This window comes from Camelus ferus, chromosome 4 (assembly GCF_009834535.1).
Source record: "Camelus ferus isolate YT-003-E chromosome 4, BCGSAC_Cfer_1.0, whole genome shotgun sequence".
NCBI classification, from domain to species: Eukaryota; Metazoa; Chordata; class Mammalia; order Artiodactyla; family Camelidae; genus Camelus; species Camelus ferus.
Genome location: NC_045699.1, coordinates 13,974,213 through 13,996,247, shown reverse-complemented (window position 1 = coordinate 13,996,247; position 22,035 = coordinate 13,974,213). Strand labels below are relative to the sequence as shown.

General features: G+C 36.7%; 1 long non-coding RNA gene across 1 annotated transcript; it reads left to right on the top strand.

Annotated features, from left to right (window-relative positions):
* Positions 1–6,187: 6,187 nt before the first annotated feature.
* LOC116663063 lies at positions 6,188–22,006 on the top strand. The gene is made up of 3 exons (XR_004319116.1): positions 6,188–6,199; positions 14,669–14,673; positions 21,810–22,006. It is a non-coding gene; the product is annotated as an uncharacterized LOC116663063 (long non-coding RNA).
* Positions 22,007–22,035: the final 29 nt, after the last annotated feature.

Sequence of the window (22,035 nt, the reverse complement as noted above, 5' to 3'; positions counted from 1 at the left end):
CCCAGAATTCCATCCCTAGCCAAAGCAGCAACATGTAGTAGGGTAAACTCAACATTTAACGTCAAAGCACCATGTCTTAGGAAACTATTGGGGAAGTGAGTCACCAAATCAAGAGAGCAAACCAAAAAAGACAAGACATCAGATTGGGGGAGGGGGGATTAACACAGTAATGAGAGGTGAAAGGAAACTGCAGCATCAGAAAATGGGTGTCCCTGGAAGATAGCTGTGCAGAGGGCATAAAAGTCAGCAAAACAAGATTGGAGGAAGTGGACAGAGAACTCCGAGAGAGATGTCTGCAATTAAAAAGAAAGAAAGAAAGAAAGAAAAGGACAAATAGAGACAGTTACCCTATGGATTTGACCAAGATTTTGATAGTTTTCCTTATCAATCTTGTAGGTCTATTTAACAGAAAACCCTAGACATGTATTACATTGGTAATCTGAAATAAGTCAGTTTAGTTCAGGTTTTATTGACAATGTGGCAAACACCTAAATTAACCACCCTTTCCTTAAATGAAAATCCTTCTCTTATTCATATTTTTATTTCCTTAAATCACAAGATAAATCAGTATAGACTACAATAATAAATTCTCATTTACTGATTTATTATTTTTTTTAAAAAAATTCTCTCAGCAAACAGATTCACTATATACAGTAGTTTTTAATTTTTCTACTGTTACTCCCATTCAAACCACTCATTTAATAAAGAAAAAAATTACTGACACTATTTTGAAATGTAGTTAAAAATACATGAAGAAATAAATCAAAATTATGACAGGGAAAAAGGAAAATTTTTCTGCAATAGTCACTTCTTGCTCAGGAAACGTAATATTATTTTACCTTGTGTTAATCAATTCAGTAACCAAATTAGCTACAAAATAATCATTGATGAACTTTCACTTCTGTCAATCACACTGACTGAAATGAGTGCACTATTTTGATCTCCATTTCTTTATTTACAGCTTTCTCTTCACCTGGAAGTCCCCTGAGACGAGCAATACCACACTGTCAAGTGAGCTGGATAAGTCACCCACCTATACGTCCAAACACTAAATGAGGCTCAGCTCATTTCCTTGAGGGAATCATGATAAATAAAGGAACCTAGAATAATGTGTTGTGGAGTAGAATAAAGAATAGTAGCAAAAATCAAATATATCCAATATTGCAGAGTTGCTTAAAAGTAAGACATTTCTCTCTTGTCACTTCTGACACATAATACCTACCCTATTTTGTCAAGAGAACACTCCCAAGTTACACTGCAAGACAGGGAACGGCCTAAATACTGAAAACATTTTTAGACAGTGGCACCATGAAGAAATACTATTTTTCTACGGGCTTTACTAGAAAACTGGATTAAGACATTTCTAAAAGCACATTTAGTTAGGTAACAATGATGTCTACTGTCACACCATCTATTTTAATCTCTGTCAGCAATGTGCCTTCATACTCTCTGATCAGATCTACTCCATTGGCCCAAATCACTGAGCTAAAATAAGTGAATAGAGTCACTTCTGATACAGGCACACATTTAGTTGTTTTCCACAAAAGTAGGGGAATTAAAATTGGGTGAAATGTTGGGATATGCCAACAATTTTATTTTGTAGATGCTAAACGTGAAGTTTTTAGAAAAATGATTTGTCATACATTTTGCAGTACATGGCATTCCATTCTCTTTAATCATCTGAATTTTTTTCTTTCTACATAACAATTACTAATTATAACATTACTAATCACCATTATGTGTAAAACATACATGTATTATTAATTATCATAGCAGGCCCAGTGTTATTTTGATACACGAAGAGTATGATTCTCAAAGAGATAAGTAAACTCCCCAATTCCACATAGCCAGTAAATGGCAGGACGAGATCTTCAAAGCCTATACCATTGCACTGTGCCATGCTGGGTCCCATTTAAAGTGGCCATGTCACCTGACCCAGACATAATTCAAAAGCAAACAGAAAAAGAAAAAGGAAAAGGAAAAAAGGAAAAGAAAAAGGAAAGAAAAGACAACAATAAAAACCCTACCTGTTTCTATCACTTATAGTACTGTCATTTTAAAATGGTGAACCAAATTAATAGGGGTCTAATGGAACCAGAAGTTTCTTTTGTTTTCTTTTAAAAAATCCAAGTGTCATACTTTGAATAATATTTCTCAAAACAGTTGTAACTTTATCTTTGATTGCCTGATGTCCTATGAAGGGTCTGATTTAACTACAAAGATGCACATTAACACAATCATAAAAATTCTTCTATCATACCTTTATACCAAGATTAGTAAAAATAAAACAACCTGCTATTTCAATTATACGAAGAAGCAGAGAAGAAAATAGTACTTATAATATCCAACCATAAGTCAATGCAATATTGGAATTAATTTATTACTATAATAAGTAAGACTGTTCTCAAGGTAGAAGTATGAAAAGACTGTTTTCTTAAGTCTTGAACCATCAATGAATAGAAGAAAAATGGCTGTTAGTCTGTATCTTCTAGACAGTAAATCAGGCTCTAGATTTCTGTCATCATTTTTAACTAAAGGTATAGAAGTCAAAATATGAAGATAAAAATGGCCTAATTATGCTGTCTTTAGGGATTTAGAGAAAACAGCTTGGGAATGGCAGACACATTTACCTGTCAGAAAATGTATCAATTAACTACAACTCCCTGTACTCTGCACTCCAGAATATTTGTTCTTAAAATTTTCAATTAATTATTGACATTAATTCTTAATTTACCAGGGTGAAATCTAAAAGTTACCAAATTCTCTTACAAATTCAAAAAAGTTCTTAATCGTTTTTGAGTTATAAACCCCTTTGGGACTCTGACGCAAGCTGTGGACCTTGTACTTACAAAAATGTACCTGAGCTCATACACAGTGTGGCCTACCTTTCCGAGGAATTTAAAGATACTCTGAGAACTTCTTGAAGCTGAGAAATATTGGGGACCTGAAATTTCATCTGCCTGGAGCTATCCTTAAAATTTTCTGAATTTTTACGATACCTTCTTATGGGCTAAGGGTCGTCTCAAGCTACAAAGTATCTTTACTCATGCTCCTGAATTTTCACAGCATTTAATAACTGGCGTTAGTTTATCTTAATTATTTTTCATTCCAGCCTGGATTACGGAGGGTCGGCCAAAGTGGATTCCCCTCTTCCTCCTTTTTGTATTTGTTTTTCGCCTGAAAATACTTCTGTCTTAGCATCAACCATAAATTACTGCACCCTTTATTTGCATATCTATCTCCACTAATCTATATAAAAAAAGAGGAAATGTCTTGGTCATTTTTTAACCCCCATTGTATAGTACAATACTTTATACATGTAGGCATTTAATAACTATGTACTAAGTAATAAATGTGCTAACAGATTACAGCTTTAGCAGACTTACCAACATCCTCTATTTTCACAATCAAGCCATTTCTGCCAGATTCGTTTTCTAGATTCATTTTCAAGGAAAATCCTTCTGACAGAATTTTAAGTTTTATACTTTTTAAAAATCAGATTATTCAGTTACAAGAAACAATTGTTACCTAGCACAAATTTGCAATTCTTTAATCATTTCTAGACTTGAGAGCTCATTCACTATTCTCCTATTCAGTAAGCTGACCATATGCACAATACAATATTGGTAAATATTAGTGCCAGTGGAGTAATCATTAATTTATAATGCCTTCCAGTGTTATCATTTCACACGGATTCCGAATTGTGTTTTGTGAGTAAGTTCTTTGGGGTTACAATTTTTACCCTGTGTGTTCTTTATAAAGTACTGTTTCTTACATACTCTTTCCAGCTCTAAGTTCTCTATAAAACATAGTTTGACACATTCTGGGCAAAATGTCAGAGGATACTGCTGAAATTTGCACAATTTTTCTGCAAGAACCACTGAAGCAGACTGAAGACTTTCTAATTTGGAAAACAACAGTACATAAATGGTAAAAGAGAAAACTCTATATAAAGCTTTAAGAACAGTTTCCTGGGAAAAAATTAATTACTGATTTGGAAAATGGACCTCAGTGAAACAACACATATAAACGTGAAGTTTCGTAGCAAAAACATCAGGAAAAATTCATGAAAAGAATCTATCAGTTTTCTATCCTGCACTCATGATTTTAGTAGAGAGAGGGAAGATGCCCACTGCTCTCCAACACTGCACACCTGTCTCCAGAGCAGGGTCAAAGCTCTTCCTGGACATAGTCTAATCAAGAAAAAAAGAAGAGGAATGCTTGGAAGAGGAATGAAATGGTGTTTAAGTCAGTCAGAAAAAAAATCTTCAGTAATTCAATATTCTTTATAGTGGAAAAATAACATTACACAACCCACCCCCACTACCACCAATTTACATATTGAGATTTAAACTGGGAGGTCTTAACAGTCACTTTGTTGTCATTCATTGAGGAAAGGAAGGTGTGAATTGTCATGGGGTCTGGCAGGCCGGTGAGTGAGCAGGAAAATAATTTACCGAAGACAAAGGGTGAAAATAGAAAAGGAGTTTATTAGATATGCTGTCAGACAGCATAAGTGAGCCACACAGGCGAGAGGTGCCTGTGTGTGTCCCGATGGTGAAAGCTTAGGGTTTTTCATGGGGACAAGGAATTGGTGAACACACTGGATTGGGGGCTGCGTGATCAGCTCATGCACAAGTTTCTGATTGGATGTAGGTGAGGTAAGAAAGTTAGGGTCCATGAAGGGGCAGTGGTATTTATGACTTTGATGAGGAGGAGACAAAGCAGCCTGAGTTATTATGAGATTAGGCACTACCTCAGGCTATTAATTCTGCTAGAGCAAACACACTTGAGAAAAGAATATACTTAATCTTTTGAGGGACTGCATCTGGGAGCCCAGGAATGGGGGTTGTTGGACTTCGGGGGTGCCAGTTGGCCCCACATGAATGTAGAAAGAAAATAAACTAACACCTTTTAATAACCTACAGTTTCTTAGGCTTTTTGCAACATACTCTTAATTCAATGCTTATAATACACCCTGAAGATATCATCAATGAAGCAAAGGTGGCTAAGCCAATTGCTCCAAGACTCCCAGATATTATGTGTTAGAGGCTAATCTCCAGTCAAAGTGTGTCTGAATTCATCTTTCTCTTTCCACCTACTATACATCATCTACTATGTAGAGAAAGTGAAGAAATAAAGTGAAACAGAGCATTTGTGATAAATATTTTGGTTAAGGTTGAAAGGGATAGAGGTAGATTTCAGAGAAGGAGACAAAATCTACCATATTTGTTTCTGATCTTACTTCGGATGTTGGAATTTACTTCCACAGTGGATACAGGGTAAGCTTGAGGGGGACACAAGTTGTTCAGGACTGACTTCCAAGAGTGGCTCCAACATGAGCCTGAAGATTGGTCAAGAGGCAGAGACCTTCAGGAGGCAGAGTGGAAAGGAAATGGACCGCTCTGGAAGTGAGAGATGTAAAATCCAGATGTTACATTTAATTAAGGCCTGTGAGTCAGAGGGAATGAGTGAGGTGTGAAGTCCTAATATATTTGATTATGAGGTGTCTGATTACAAGTATTTCTCTATACTTAAATTATATAATGATTTCAGTGGCTGAGAATGACCCTTCAGTGTGCCTTGGGTCAAAAAAAAGCAATTCTCTGCTTTTCTTTTACAGAAACAGAGGGAAAGTTCTCATCTAAAGACAATGATTCTTGACCTCTGTATTTGTATTTTCTTTATTGTTTAATAATGCTTCTTCATTTTACTCTGCCAAACATAGTTGAGCACACAGTAAATGCATAACCAAATTTGACATCACCATGAAGGAATCTTTGGAGGCCACACTTACGCTTCCTTCCCCATTACTCACTTTAACATGTCCCCCCTACTCCATCACCGACTCTAAAGCATCATTTCCACTCAGCTAATTCCCACTGAAGATTAACAACATACAACTAATATGAATTTAACAAAAATTTAACATTATGCTGTACACCAGAAATTGACACATTGCCAACTGACTATACTTCAAAAAAAAAAAATTAAAGAGAGAAATCAACTAAATTTACCAAAAGATTGTCACCAGTCTTGATGGATATGAGACCCTTTCAGGTGAAATGGTCTTAATAGTCTAAGAGATAACAGAGAGCCAGATCCCTAGGGCTTTGTAAGATCCTGAGAAGTTCCTTATCTATTGGAGGTTTGAACAACAGAGATATGCTACAACTTAAATTTCCAAAGAATTTCTCTGGTTGCTAGGGTGATAAGCTGGGGAAAGTAGCCAAGAGTGGAAGTAGGGATACCAGCTCATTAATGAGACTACTGCAATGTTCTACATAGAGGGTGATAGTGGCACAGACACAATGTTCTGTGTGAAATCTGGAAAGAAAAGAACTTTGTGGCAGAGAATAAGGTAAAGATACAGTCTGAGGATCTGGAGTGAAAGGTCCAGCAGGAATTTCCAGGGACACTGATCCTCCATCTGGGGCAACGTGCCTCCACATGCAGTGACAGAGGAATTGAGTAATTTGTCTGGTCCACCTGCTTGTACGGGTCCATATAACTCTGCCCACTGACTACACAATGACCTTATAGGCAAACCATTTCAGATCTTTTCTAGAATCCAGTGTCTCTTTTCTTCCATTACCCTTATTGTATCCTACTCATACATGGTTGCATCCCTCAATAGCACCTCCTTAATGAGCCTTTTTGAGTACCACAGCAAGGTTTACTCATTCCTCTGAACTACCTTGGTACTTCATAAGAATCACATTTTCCTTTGATTTATAATTTTCTGTACCATCCTCCCTATGATATTATTTGCCTAACATTGAATGAACATGTGTTCTGTGCCAGGCTTCATGTAAGATGTAAACTCTCTGAAAATACTTCATTATATGCCTTGAACATAAGAAGCCCTTGAATAGATGAAAGAATGAATCAAGAGTTTGGCTGAACAATGGGAGCAGAAGTCAGGTGTGCTAACTCCTAAGAAAATGTTCCTCCCTCTACCCAATACCTCAACAAACTCAAATGTCTTTTCCTCTACAGAGATAGCAAATTAGCTTCTTAAAATAGGCTTTAAATACTAAGTGTACATCAGTTTAGATAACTGGACCTACTTCAGTCATCAGTTTTTTCCAGAGTACGGCAATTCACACCAACTGAACACCTTTTAAACCACTCAGTTTATAGAACAATGAATTATCCCTACATTAAATCAGTTTTCTTTATCTGTAGTGTTTTAAAAATACAGGTTTAATTAAAATATTACTGATAAACAGAAATGATTCCCACATCCCCATTTGTCATCTGTTTCTGAGAATAACTATATCTTTACTATTCTTAAAAACCCACAAGAAAATGCTTTAAAACACCATTATCAGTCATTGAGCATTCACCAGGCTCCAACACTTTGTATGTATTAGCTCTGTCTTTAAATTATCCACTGTGATAGCCGTTATTTTTCACATTTTACTACTTGAAGAAATTAGAGAGCTTAAGTAATTTTCCTAAGATCACAAACATGTTAAGTGAACTTGACACTGAAACAGTTTCATATGTATAGTCTTTTTTTTGTTGTAAACATGAAATTCCAAAGGTCTACGTTTCTAGTCCTTAGGAAATAAAGCTTCCTTTTCTGGTGGCAAGAGCCAATCATCACTCCAATATTAGCCAGTTCTTTTCCTTTTTCTTCTGGCCCTAATAACTAGAAATACTTCAAAGATGTTACTTTTGTCTTTGTACTTTAGATCTTAAGTTGAAAACAATAAATCAAAAAGAACCTTGTTTTATGCATAACATTTGAATTGCATTGTTACTAAAAGCCTACATGTCTTATGAAGCTGATTTCCATGAAAAATAAGTAAGAAAATAAGACTACATGTCTAAAAATAATGCATTACAACTAAAAGGAAAACCAACAAGACTCAAAAGAGGGGGATACATGTTTCCTTGTAACTGGTAAGGGGAAAGGTGTGCATAATTCATTCATTTTAATTACCTAAAACCAATTTAATAATTCCCAAATTTGATAGCCATCACATTAAAAAGACATTTTAAAAGCATTTTGTGTTTAAAAGCATTTAAAAGAAATTTTGAGTACTTATTTTGATGAAATATGATGTCAAGTAAACAGCAATGGATGGCGAATGAAGTTACAGAAAACTCAGAGAGAAAATGCTACGAAAATGTATAAAAAGTAGCTATCCTAGGAATTTATTCCCTCTCAGGTTATTTTTCGTATATTTTTATAGTTTACAGGAAAATCAGATATTAACCTAGGCTTATTCTCTCCCTTCATTTACTTATATGATAAAAATGAGGATCAAAGAATTTAACTTGCTGAAGGTCATGTGTTTACTTAGGAGTCTAGCAAGAATTAAGACTAGAACATTCATAGAGCAAAGTCACCTACTGATGGTATCTGCTAATTTTGATGAGTTCAGACATGAGACCTGGAATCTTTCCTGCTGTGACCCTTCTACAGTTCAAATGTAAACTTAAGCATAATTTTCCATCCTGTGTCCATGCACTCAATTTCAAATTGAGAACATTTCTCACAGTCCCTGACTTTCGTTTTATTGTTCATAAGGTAGAGAATTTTAATTATTAGAATTTTAATAATTAGAAACACTTCCAAAACATTTGTGAGAAAAGAGTCACACTGAAAAATCTTTACATAAGACTTCTGTGTATCACAGTCAGCGGAGCAAATAATCTCTTGCGTCCTTTTGTTATTCTAGAGCCATTTAGTACTGTCAGTAGTGAAGTATTAAGAAATTCTGGCAGTCTCTGCAGGTGAGAAGCAAGGGCTGTGGGGTAGAGGGGAGAAAGGGCAAGTGAGTTGGACAGGGGTTTCCACAGTACTGAGAGTGATATTCAGTACTCAGAGGATGAGTGCCTCTGGGAGCCTTTAGAGTATGACAGAATTGCAAAGGAGAGACCCCAAGCTAAGAATAGGTGCTATGAGTTGTAATTCAGATCTCCTTTACTGGGCTTTAAGAGATGCAATTAAAGTCTGGAAACACTTTGCTATTAGTTGTCACACTATACTTTGAGTGCGACAATACAAGAAATCTGATCTGCCCGGGGTCCTCACTGATATTCAGTCCTTGTGATCACCCAAAACCAGTAAGTCACCATTGTGACAAACATGTCGTATTAGTGATTTGTTCTTCTGGTCTAACGAATCAGTCCACGTTGTGAGCTGTCCCAATGGATCAGACTATAACCACGGTGATGTTATTCCAGAGGAAGGGCCTCTGAGGGATCAGTGGAACAAGGCCAAAGTAGAAGCACAGGGGGTTGGGGTACGGAATGGGCAGGGAAAGAACAGCCAGAATCATCTTCATTCTTAACTGGACCTACTTTATTCAGAAGCCTCACTCCTTAGAAACTGACCCCCATGCTTCAAATCTTCCCTTTGGAACACTAAAGTTCCAGCACGGGGTCAGAACCTGGGAGCATCCCTTCACCAGGAAAGAGAAGGAAACAGAACTCTCCGTCTGTCACGTTCCGGCTCACCTGAGGCCAATCCTGCTGCGGGTTCTGTGAGATTGCACACCTAATCCCAAGACCTGTGTTCTAGCCTGGTTAGATGAAGCTAACACCTTGCTTTACAACTCACCTCCAGTTCCCAGGTTATGTTTTAGGTCTGTTGAGCCCAAGTCTAACCATTCTTGCCCCATATGACAGTATCTCTGAATCTTAGGGACCCCCCCCCCACCTAACCCCTAAATCCTTCCGGGATCCAAAGTCAAGCCACTGACCTCTGGAGCCCTCCTTCCGGATGAATTCTATTTTCTCTTGTCTATTATCAGAGACTATAAAGATGTGATTTCTAAAGCCCTTACACATCCCAAAGCCTATTACTTTGCTAGATACCAACACTTCACGAAGAAAACTATTGACTTTCCTCACACATTCGAATCAAAACAATATGTTTCATTATTACAATCCCAGATCTACACCCCTCTTTGGCTGACTGAGACCAAATTATAATAGCAACAGAGAAATGTGTCTGAATTACAATGCAGACTTGCAACAATCAATGGATTAACGTAAGATTTGTAAATTTCTTTGAGCCATGTGAAAGAAGAATTATTGTTTCATTATTGTTATAGAATTATAATTTCTTACATGTTGACATCTGAATTAGAAGTACCTGAGCCCTAAGGGGTGAAATCTCATTAAGATTTATATGTTATATCAATAATAGAAATACATTTAAAAAATTATGACCTTGTTAATTTCTGCATAAATATCATGTACTTTCCAGCTTCCTCTGCTATAAACCTTTTATTAAGTATCAAGGACACACTTTTGCAATTAGAATGGTGCAAGGACTGAGGAATATTAGAAAACACTGAGATCATTTTCTTTATCTTGCAGACCTCTTTAGGAGCTCTCTTTCTCTCTTTCTCTCCCCCCTGAATTCAGAATAAGAAAGGTATGACTTATTTCATAAGAAAAAAGAGATGGGGGAACTATAAATTATCCTTGCTGGTACAGTCTAGGTAAAGTCTAAAAAATTCAAATCTGTCAATAAATTAACAAATAATAATTTAGATGTTACTTCCCTATTTCTTTTTACTAGCTCCTCACAAGGGGTTGAAGGAAGTGGTTATCTGATTGAACTACATGTTCAGAAACTGTCCATCTGATGATGGAAAAGCTAATGAGAAGTCAGGTAACTCAAAAGGAGACACTGGACAAGCAAGGAATTTTAAACATTTGTTTTCTAGGCCCTAAATACTGGAACTACGTTGAGGTAATTCAGCAGGGTAAATCCTATTCTAAGGCTTCCAGGGTACTGGTTAGAGAAAGTAAAAGAATTTTAATTCTCTAGCTTCATAATCATTATCACCATCAAATCAAGTTTATTTAGCCCTTTCTAGCATTTAAAGTACTTCCATATCTGAGCCTTTTAAAAACTGAAGTATTATTATGTAACAACAAAGAATTTCCCAGTGGTTTGATGAGTGATTGATAAAAGTATCACACTAGTGAGTGTCAGACCTGGAGAGAGCATTAAGATCTACTGACTCTTTGCTGTGATGGTATTATTACATTTAAGAGTACATAAGGAAACATGTAGATTTTTGTAATATCCTTTATCAGGTTTAGGAAGTTCTCTCCTTTTACTTCTAGATTTTGATAGGTCTTCTTTATGAATCAGTGTTGAATTTTGTCTAATGCCTCTTCTGCACTGACTGAGATAATCACAACTTTTTTCTCTTTTACCTTGTATGATTTATTAGATTGATTGCATTTAAAATAGTAAAACAATCTTGCAACCCTGGGGTAATCCTTACCTGGCAGGATGCACTGCTGTTTTTATATCTGCTTCTCTTATTTGCTTACACTTTGCTTAGGATTTTTATACCTATATGCTTAACGGGTATGGGTCTGTGTGTACTTTTCTTGTAAAGAACATGTCAATAACAGAAATTATGCTGGCTTCATAAAATGCAGAATGTTTCCTCTTCCTCTTCCTTCTGAAAGGGTTTGTCTAAGATTGGTAATTTTTGTCTAAGTTTTTGATAGAAATTCACCAATAAGGCCATATGGGCCTGGAGTTTTCTTGAGGGGAGGGTTGTAATTACCTACTAAATTTCTTTAACAAATAAGGGCTATTCTGATTTACCACTGCTATATGTAGGAGAGTCAGTTTGATATAGGGCACTCTGCCTTACTAGAACTAGGCCTTCAGAGTCATCTTTTGAAGAACACATACTTGATCAACTTATGTCTCTGATTTGACTCACTCAATAAAAGGTCTTTACTGTTCTTAGGCCAAAATACAAAAAATAAAATATGATCGATAAGATCCTTGTCTTCTGTTCTCTCTCCCTCAGCAAGTACTGCCCTGTTACCTAATCTCTACTCTCCACGCACTGCCTTTTTTCGATTCTTCAAAGCAACATGCTACTAACTCCAGGCATTTTTATATGTTGTGTCCCTCTGCCAGGAACACATGAACGCCTTCTAAATCCCCAATGCCGCCTCCTCTGGGAAGCCTATCCTGATAGCTTGGTCCAAATCAAGTGCCTCTGCTCTTCACTTTCACAGCTCCCCACTGATTTTCTTCCTTTGCTTTAGTGATAGTTAATAACTAGACACTTACATAATTAATGTCGATCTGCCTGAGATGAAACATTCAATGAAAACTGGGATCATGTCAATTTTGTTTATCATGGTATCTTGGGACTTAGCATAATAATAACTGGCAAACAGAACTTATGTATGTGTGGAATGGTTAGATGAATAAACAAATGAAATATATCTTTTGGGTATTGTCTGTTTCAGTGGAGTGTAATGCCTCCATGCCTTACTCACTTTAGCTTTTTTGTGCGTGTTGTTACATTAATATAAAAGAGAGCAGTATAATGAAAATATTATACGCCAAATGAGAAGACTTCTGGTGCCTTTTTTCCCAATGTTAGTCTGTACAACCAAAGACCTACACGGACTACTAGTATTCACAAGCTATGTGATTTTGGTCTTGGCCATTAGCCACTTAATCAATCTTAATTTCTTCATTTGAATCTAGAAAGAATAATGTTAACTTTCCGTGCTAGTAATATGTAAAAATGTTTGATAAACCACAAAATGCTACAAAAAGCTAGGGGGTTGTCACTGGTAAACTTTAAATTGGGAATGTTTACCCTGAAAATATGCATTTATGTTTCCTTTACATACTAATTCAAAGTATATATAATGAACTCTGCAAGAAAAAAAAATTTTAAGCCTAGAAAAAATACTGGACCAAAATATTTTCAAATTTTCTCTAGGGTGTATAGGTTTGCATTTATAGTGAGGGAAAAAGAAAATTAATTTTAAAGGAAAACAAAAAAAAGAGGATGCCATTTAGATTACTGTGACCATGCCATTAGTGTCTACTATTTCTGTTGTCTCTAAGAACTAACCCATCCCCCTGTATTTTTTAATAAAACTGTTAAGTGCCCTGAGAAGTTTCCCCGAGGTACCACAATGAGAGCTCCATTTTAATGTGGAAATCAAGCCATCTTAGCTTGAAATTTGACAGAGGACCCTGACAGGAGGACAAGACACACAGTTTCCCAGCCAGTCCTTCCAAGTCCTGGAACCCTTTAAGATGCCAGGAAATGAAGTGACAAAGCACAGAATCTTGACTAAGTGATTCAGAAATCAAGGGGCTGCTTTGACACAGTTCAAGCAGGATAACAAAACCATTCAACAATTTTGCCAACAAACAGGCAGCACTGACCTTGGAGAAAAGCCATAACGATGGCTAGAAATAATTTCAGCTGGCATCAGCAACATTATATATTCATGAAGTTATGTTTATCTGTCCTTTGCATCAAACATACTTACAAACTAACCAAGTACTTAAGTTGTCTTTGCCCTTTTTGACATCAGCATGAACAGCTACAATACACATCATACATCTTTCAACTACACAGAAAAGAGCTGTTTCATAAAATATGAAAATATGATGCTGAAACTTCTTTCTCCTCCTATTCTTCCCACCATCAACTGAGCCCTGCAGATTCTTTTTACGGTTTTTAAGATATTGGTATAAACATTTCTTAACGTCAGTTATTTCTAGAGGCAAGATCCATGCAAAATTTCGAACAATGGAAGGAGGAGAAAGGATGGAAAAAATCTCTACACATTTAGCTGGAAGGAGACCAATGCCCTGCAACAAAACACATTTTATGTATTGAGCTCCCTGTTCTAATTATAAACGTGGAATTTCAAAATAAAGGGACACAATAAAGTGACAATGTCTCCAGAGATGCAGGCAGGCTGACTTCCAAGAGGCTGTAGGAGGACATTTCCTTTACTGAATTCATTCCAGTTCAAGATTTGCCCTTCAGTTTATATATAGGCTCAGAAACCTCATTTATCAGATCTGGAGAGAAGAGGGCACTGCACATTAACCAAGCTTATAGAGAATGACATGTTGAACAAACCATCAATTCATTAATCCCAATGAAAACTTTATTACACAGAATGTATGACTATAATATTCTGTATCTCTGGAACAGATCTGCACTGGATGCTAAACTGTAACCATTCAGTTGGCTTGGAGAATAGGGATTCAAAGAGAAGAGAGTTGTCTGGATGATTTACATATTTTAATACTTTCAGGACAAGATAACTAACGTTTTGTATTCCTATCTGCTACAAAAAAATCTGTTTGTGAACTTGTTCAAACCACTATTGGAGCCAACACTTTCCTCTTAGTTCTCTGTAAATCTGCCTCACTCCTGGAAGTTATACCATAAAACTACAAGGGTAGTTTTAGTTCACTCTGTTTAGCCATAGTAGACTTTTGTTACACTCTCAGCAACTGATAAAATTGTTAAAGACTAACTTAAAAAGCTCCAATACCTTGAATATAGAATATATATCACATATTCCTGAGAAAGATAACCTTTTCATACATAATGTATATTGCAGAAATGTAGGGATGTCCACTTCTTCCTTGAGCATATCGCAAAACTCACACAGTTAAAGTGGTACCCTGATGTGTCTCTCCTACTCACCTGTCCTTGTTAATACCCTGGAACTTTGGGACTATGTTTTATTCCATTTATTCCAGAAATCACATCCCAATGCCTGGATCCAGAATCTGTTTATTCACTAGTTGTTTAAAAGTATGTGGAGCGATATCACTTCCTGAAAGTGGGTTCCCTGTGAAGCATGAATAAGGCTTTGGGTGGATTCTGAGAACCTGTCAGGATATGTGGGGGTGACAGAGTGAAAGAGGATGGGAAACAGAAGTGGGTGTAAAGCACAAAGCCCAGGCAGAAAAGGCAGAGAATCCCAAAGACAATGTTTTCACTGCTTACACATTTTTCTCAGGATAGATCTTAATCATAAACAGAATACTTCAACATAAGATGGCCTTCACATTTTAATATTCTCCCTTCTAGATCTGTTCAGGGAATGTCCCTAAATTAGATTTTAAGAAAAAATCCTGAGGAGCAACTCCTCCCCACCTTTAAAACAAAATCTCTTCCTTGTATGAAAATTCCAGGGACACACTCTTTTCAGGGATGACTGAATAAAAGAGAAACAGCAGAACTGAGGTAAGAGTTGAAAGGAATGCAACATCACAGAAAGAGACGTTCTCCAAGTTTACAAAGTGAATTACTACTTTGGTAAATGCTCCTTTTTGCATAGGGAAGAAAGTAAATCGGAATTTACCAAGATTCAACAGAAATTTTCCCACTTTTGAAGGATAAAAACTGTCTCTCGAAGGACTTTGCTAAATTAAGTAACAGAAGCCAAAAGAAATCACTTTGTATTGATTACAAAGAAATAAATGCAGACGTAACATGAAAAAAACCCAAGAACAGCTATAAATTCAGTAACAGGAAGGGATACAAATTATGAAATTTAATCTACCAAATTACTGCAGAGTAAAGAGATTCCATTTTGCACCACGAGATTTCAGCACAATTGTTGGCTTATTTCTTCAACTTTCATTATTTTTTAATAATTGTGCAACTATTTCTCAGTGCAATGTAAGATACTGGGTAAGAGCTATGTACATACAAAGAGAAGTTCTGACATCTAAATTGGGCTATGCCACAAGTAGCCTGTTCTAGCTCCAAGCCAGCCTATAAAAACACGATTCAAAGAAACTGACACAACACTGTAAAGTGACTAGACTTCAATAAAAACATGTATTTAAAAAAAAAAACAAAACCAAAAAAACATGATTCATCTTTTGTTAGTCCAATAGGCATAGTCTACCTGTTCTAGTCTGACTGCAGAATAGTTTTGACTCATAATAATGAAAGTCAGATCACACCTTGATTTTCAGATCCAAAGTCAGAGTGCCACCAGTGCAGTTAACTACAATGTATTTACTCCTACAGCGAAAAAGTGTTCATGGATGTCATGAAAACCCCTATGTGAAATAATACAAGTATTTTCATGAATCTAATCTTTATAAGCAAATACGGATTTATAACTGTCAATTCTCTTCAAGTAATTTTCTTTAAGTTGCTCAGATTCCATCTCTGAAAAAATATTTGATTTTTTGAGTAACAAATATTTTCTCAGGAAGACTAAAAAATTTAGGATGGAATAATTTGGGTGTTGGCTGAATCTGATTTCTTTGTGTACGATATAGTGATATAATGCTTAAGGGCACAGAGACTATAATTATGTGGCCTGGGTTTAAGTCCTGGAATTACCATCTCTAAGCCTTGGATCACTGAGCAAGTTATTACACTCTCTAAGCCTCAGTCTTCTCAGCTGTAAAGTGGTGATAACAGCAGCACTTAACCCAGACAATACAGTACATGAGAAAGCAGCACAGAGTAAGTCATCTATTAAGGTACAAGTAGAAAATCCTAGAATATATATATTTAGTGCTCCAGAGGACATTAGAGATTTTTAATGTCACATAAATAATAATTCATTTGTGTTCGTTGTTTTTAGCCCAAGAATAAGAAGTTGCTATTGGTATAGACAACTTATATATCTGAAAAAAATAAGCATGTATTCTTTTATTTTGGGCCATCTTCCTGAATAGGACTCAAAAGGCCTTGACGTTAACAGTGATATCATTTGGAGACCACAGTCTTATCTTTCATAAAAATAGTCACAAGTTAATTTTCTTCTTCCATGTAGAAGAGGATTTCCAAAAACATTAGCTACATGATTGGTGAATACGTAGTGTATCACCAACTTTCTGTCCTGCCACAGTCTTCAGGCTAGTCTTATGCTCTCTCCACTGCCACTCAGCTGGCCTGAGAGAAAGGGAAATTATGACTGCATAGTTACCAATAAGAGTGTAGAGATAACATGAGAACATGTGTAGAAAGAAGAAACCCCTTCACAGAGAAGCAAAAATAAATCACATATTCAGAAAATAGAAATGTGTCCTCACTTTCTAAGAAGTCCATATTGTTGTCAAGTACTGGCATTTAGCTATAAAAGGCATAGTGGTTAAGACTATGTATTGACAGCCTTGGTTTGAGTCATGCATGCTATGTGCTTTGAACGCTAAGTTTCCATTTACACACATGGAACAATGGCTAACAATGTCTCCATCACAGGGTTGTTATAATTAACTGAGATAATGGATGTGAAATACAGCAGAGCATGGCACAGAACCCTGTACCAGAATGTGATAGCTATTATTGTTATTACTTTTTTTTCTGTTAAAATATATAGGAGGATATTTTACTATATTCTCTTATCCTTCAAAGCTAAAAGCTAAGCCTTCTGCTCGATTTTTTAGGTTAAAAAAACAAAAATCAAGAAGAAAAACCAGCCACAACCTAAAAACAAATACTCAAATATAGGAGAGAAAAGTCAATCAGCAATGATTTTAAGACACTGTATTCAAGTTTGTTCCCATTTAAATGACATTCAAAACAAGGGCAGTGTTTCCATGGACCTGAAACTTTGTGAAAATAAAATGGGCAGATAAAGAAATGAATTCATATAATTTACAAGTTGGAGAGAAATATAAAGATCTTACTATGTACTCATCTTGAAGTTGAATAAATTTAAGTCTAGAAAATGGGGGTCCCGAGGTCACCAGATGGTTTGTCACTAACACTAGAAGCCAAGTATCTGCCAGTCTTTCCACTAAGACTGAAAGCTTTCCCATGCAACTCATTCCTGGCCTTAATAATCAGCTACAGCAAAGTTTCTTGTTAGAAAGAACAGATTCTTAAAGCAAGGCTGGAGTGCCCTTGAACACTCACAAAAGGAAAGCATCAGGACAGTTGATATTAGATATTTTGGACACTTTAGATGATGTCATTTCCCAATTTCATTGCAAGAGCATATTCCTGGGTTTTATTCTCATGACTCAAAGCAATGAAAGAAAGTCAAGCATAGAGGGTAAGTGTTTACCTGAATAACTGGAACAGCTTCTTATGAGCTGTTTTATTTACTCTTTGGGTAAATATATTTATTATTCAGACAGTTTACTTTCATGCATTACATATTTATATAACATTTTAAATGCATACAGTTTCATAAACCCTGTCTAATATACAGTGTATGCTGACAATAATTATCAGAAATTGAAGCATATCATGAAAAACTGTATGAAATTTCAGAAAATTTCTAGCCTCTTCTTTCTTAGTACTGATACAACCAGGGTGGGATTTACAGAATGTCATTGCCAAACCATCTGAAAGAACAATTATTTTTCTCTAGTTATATATTTACAGTTGAACAGAGATCTTTATAGTAAGCTGGCAAAATTAGGACTGATTTGTAACAAATCATTGCAAGTGCTCCCAGGTTGTTATTTAAGCCCACTTAGTAATATTGGACACGACAAACATTCATTTTTCTCTCACCATGTTCCAAGAATTGTGTTAAATTAGAACTTTACTTTAGTTCAGGGATTCTCAATTGCAGCACTCTTGACACGTGGGGTTGGAGAATAATTTCTTGCAGGGGGCTGTCTTGTGCATTGTAGGATATTTTGTAGCACCCCTCACCTCTACCTTCTGGATGCCAGTAGCAGCAAACAGAAATGCCTCCAGACATTGCCACGTGTCTCCTGGATGGCTAAAGTACCCCTGTTGAGAACCAGTGCTTTACTTAATTGAATTCTCCCAATAATCCTATGAGGTATGTATTACTGTCTCCATTTTCTGGATGAGGTGACAGAAGCTTAAGGAGTTCAGCAATTTATCCAGAAGGTCATACAGATAGAAAGTGGAAATCAAATCAAATGCAGATTCCAGTAATTTCATAATTGAATAATACAATCTCACTCAAAGACCGAGATGAACATAAAATCAAGTTTTATGTATCCACAGACATCTTGCAAACCATACTGAAACAGAGACTCTTGCAAAGCAGCACGTACCAGTTCCCTGCAAAGTTTTTATTCTCATATACAATGTATGAGTCATTTTGAGTTATGCTATAGCCACAAGGAATATGAACATTTTAGTGGCTTAGAAGACCAAAAGTTCGCTTCTGGCTCATGTTATACTGCCATTGTCACATGGCATGGGCTCTGTTCCTTCATCTCAAGATTCAGGTCAAGGATGACCAGCTGTGGGGCACATGCCAGCCTCTGGCAAGGTAGTAACAGAACCATCTAGAGGCACTTAACGTTTCTGCTCAGAAGTGACACAAAGCCCTCCCATACAGTTTATGCAGTCAAAGCAAGGCATGTGGCCAAATCAGCGGGCAGAAAAGTATACCCCTCCCAAAGGGGAGGGCACTAGGAAGGGGCCAGGTGAAGAGCATCTTAGTGGGAAAGACAGTATTTCTGAAAAATAATGCAATCTTCATACAACTATATTGAAAAGTGAAAAGAGGTAATGTCATCTAGAAAAACAATTTGCCTTTTATTCAGAATGTCTACATATGTATGTTTTCTGGAGGCATCTGTTTAAAAAATCCTGACGTGGCAGCCAAGTGCCAGAAATGGAACCCCTCCACGTTCAACATTTTAGAACCACACAACAGTAACGCAGCAGATATCTCATGAGACCAACGGATGCCGCCTCTTGATTTTTTGACAGTCTTCCTTTGAGACAAACAAATTCCTTTCGTTCTCTATACATCTGTTCCATGATATCTTAAATGGGAGCTCTAAAATCTCTTCAATTTCTACCTGATTTGTAAAGCTATTCTGAGTAAGAGGCAGATAAACTTCTAAGAATAGAAAGAGAGCTTGTGTCTAGTATTTGGTGAGAAAACATTGTATCTCTCGTGGATGTCTCTGAGAGGAAACATCACAAGCTATTTGTTTTAATGCTTTCCCCACATGAACCTTCTCTCCCCATCCACCTCTCACCTCCACCTCTCACTCTCTCTCTCTCACTCCCTCCACACACAGAGTAATATACCCTACAATTTATTGGGAAAACTATAAAACATAAGTTTTTTTTTCCCAAATGTTTTAGAGATCAGTCATTTAGTGGTGTTACATAATAAACACATTTAACTTAAAGCATCCTTGGGAGGAAAGAGAGGGACAGAGAAACAGAAGGAAGAGGATAGGAAAAAGAGAAAAGGGGAGCATGACAGATTAAGGACAGTGGCAAATCCTTGGCACTCCTCCCACTGAGAGACGAAGCTAATTTTCCTCCCCTTGACTTTGAACTGGCAGTGACTTTCTTGATCAACAAAACGCAGCAATTAAACAGCCCAGCAGCAGAAGTGACATTCTAGGACTGCTGGTGGTAGATAACTATATTTTTAAGCCTTGCAACTTCAGACCAGGTCTTCTGGAACATTTAATATTGTGGATTGAGTTGTGTTCCCCCCAAATTTGTTGAAGTCCTAACCTCTGTACCTTTTAAGGTGGCCTTATCTAGAAATAAGGTCACCTGTGGTTGTAATTAAACTAAGATGAGACTACACTGGATTAGTGCGGGCCCTGCATTCAATGACTGATATCCTTATATGGAGAGGAATGTTAGGAAACACAAAGGCACAGAGGGAAGACAGCCATGTAAAGACAACGGCAGAAATTGGATTAATGCAGCTATAAGCCAAGGAATACCCAGCAGTGCTAGCAAACACCAGAAGTTAGGAAGAAGAAGGAAGGATTCTTCCCTGGGGCCTTCGGATGGAGTGCTGCCCCACTAAACTTGGATTTTGAACTTCCAGCCTCCAAAGCTGTGAAAGAATGAATTTTTGCTATTTTAAGCAGTTTGTGGAAATTTGTTATACCAACACCGGGAAACAAAAACATTTGATGTTGGGATGCTCCCCTGGGAATCCACAAAACTCCACCCGTACTATAAGAATCACAAGCCATGTGGAATGGCCATATGGACATTCATACACAGCCCTAGCTGAGCTGCCAGTCAACAATCAGAGCACCTGCCAGACATGCCAGTCAAAGCATCAGTCATCTTGGAAGCTGACACATGTGGCCTTGAGATGATCTGCTTAACCAACCCCTTCTAGAATTCCTGATCCCCAAAACTGTGAGCAAAATTAAATTGTTATTTCAAGCTACTAAGTTTGGAGGTAATTTGTTACATGGTCATAAATAAATGGAACAGAATTCTTTACCTGAAAGTAGATTACATAATAAAAACCTAAAATATGTAGCCTTTGATTTGGACCAGACAGCAGGAAGAAACTGAAAGGACTTTGAAGAGTCCACTGGTGAGGGCTTGAAGGACAATGAAGAAAATATCAGATTCCAAAGAAAAGGGAGTCATTGCTATGTATCGGCAAAAAGTTTGGCAACCTGATTGCCTGCCATAGCATGGAAAATAAAGTTTGCCTAATGAACTCTTGGATTTGCCTCAAGAGGTTTCTAGATGTAATGTGTAAATTACCAAATAGCCCAGCAAAACCTTTCTTAAATTTCTGACCAAAGCAGCAAAATGTCCGTTTAAACCACTGGATTTGACAATATAACAACACAAGGAAGTAGGGAGTTGAATAGCAAAGAGACGTGTGATAGATTAAGGATGATGGTAAATCCTTGACACCCTTCCAGCTGAGAGGTGGAATTGAATTGGCCTACCCTTGTATCTGGACCAGTGTTCCACAGCATTTATTACACAGCAGTGAATAACTGGAACAGGGAAAGAGGTAGTAAGGGAACAAGGAAAGGAAGCCATTTGAAATTGTGAATGTTCTCGAGTGAGAATAAAATGTGTGCCATAAGTCTGCCTTTTAATGGTTGAGCACTTTACCTGTTCAATGTTATTCAAATGTTTAAAGGTTATATGTACAGTCACATCATGGTCACTAACACAAACCAAAGACTTTACATGATATTTGGCCAAAGAAGTAGCTACCTATTTAATTCTGGGGGAAAATCTAACTCTGTTGTATGTATTGAGGGCCAGCTTTTTTTGTTTTTCCCTAAGGGATTTTCAAGGATAATCCTTTCACCATAGCAGGGACTTTAGAACCTCAATTTGACCTAAGATGTAATTTCATTATATCCTTTCAAACAGAAGGATTCATATAAGGCAGAACACATCTGACACAAAAGTTCTGAATAAGCGTTAAGTGAAGAAGATACAATGTAATACTTCTGCATTTCTTTACGGATAAACTTTCCTTATTCCACACAGCAGTTGAAATGGTTCACAAGCAAGATAGTTAACACTCCATTAAAATATT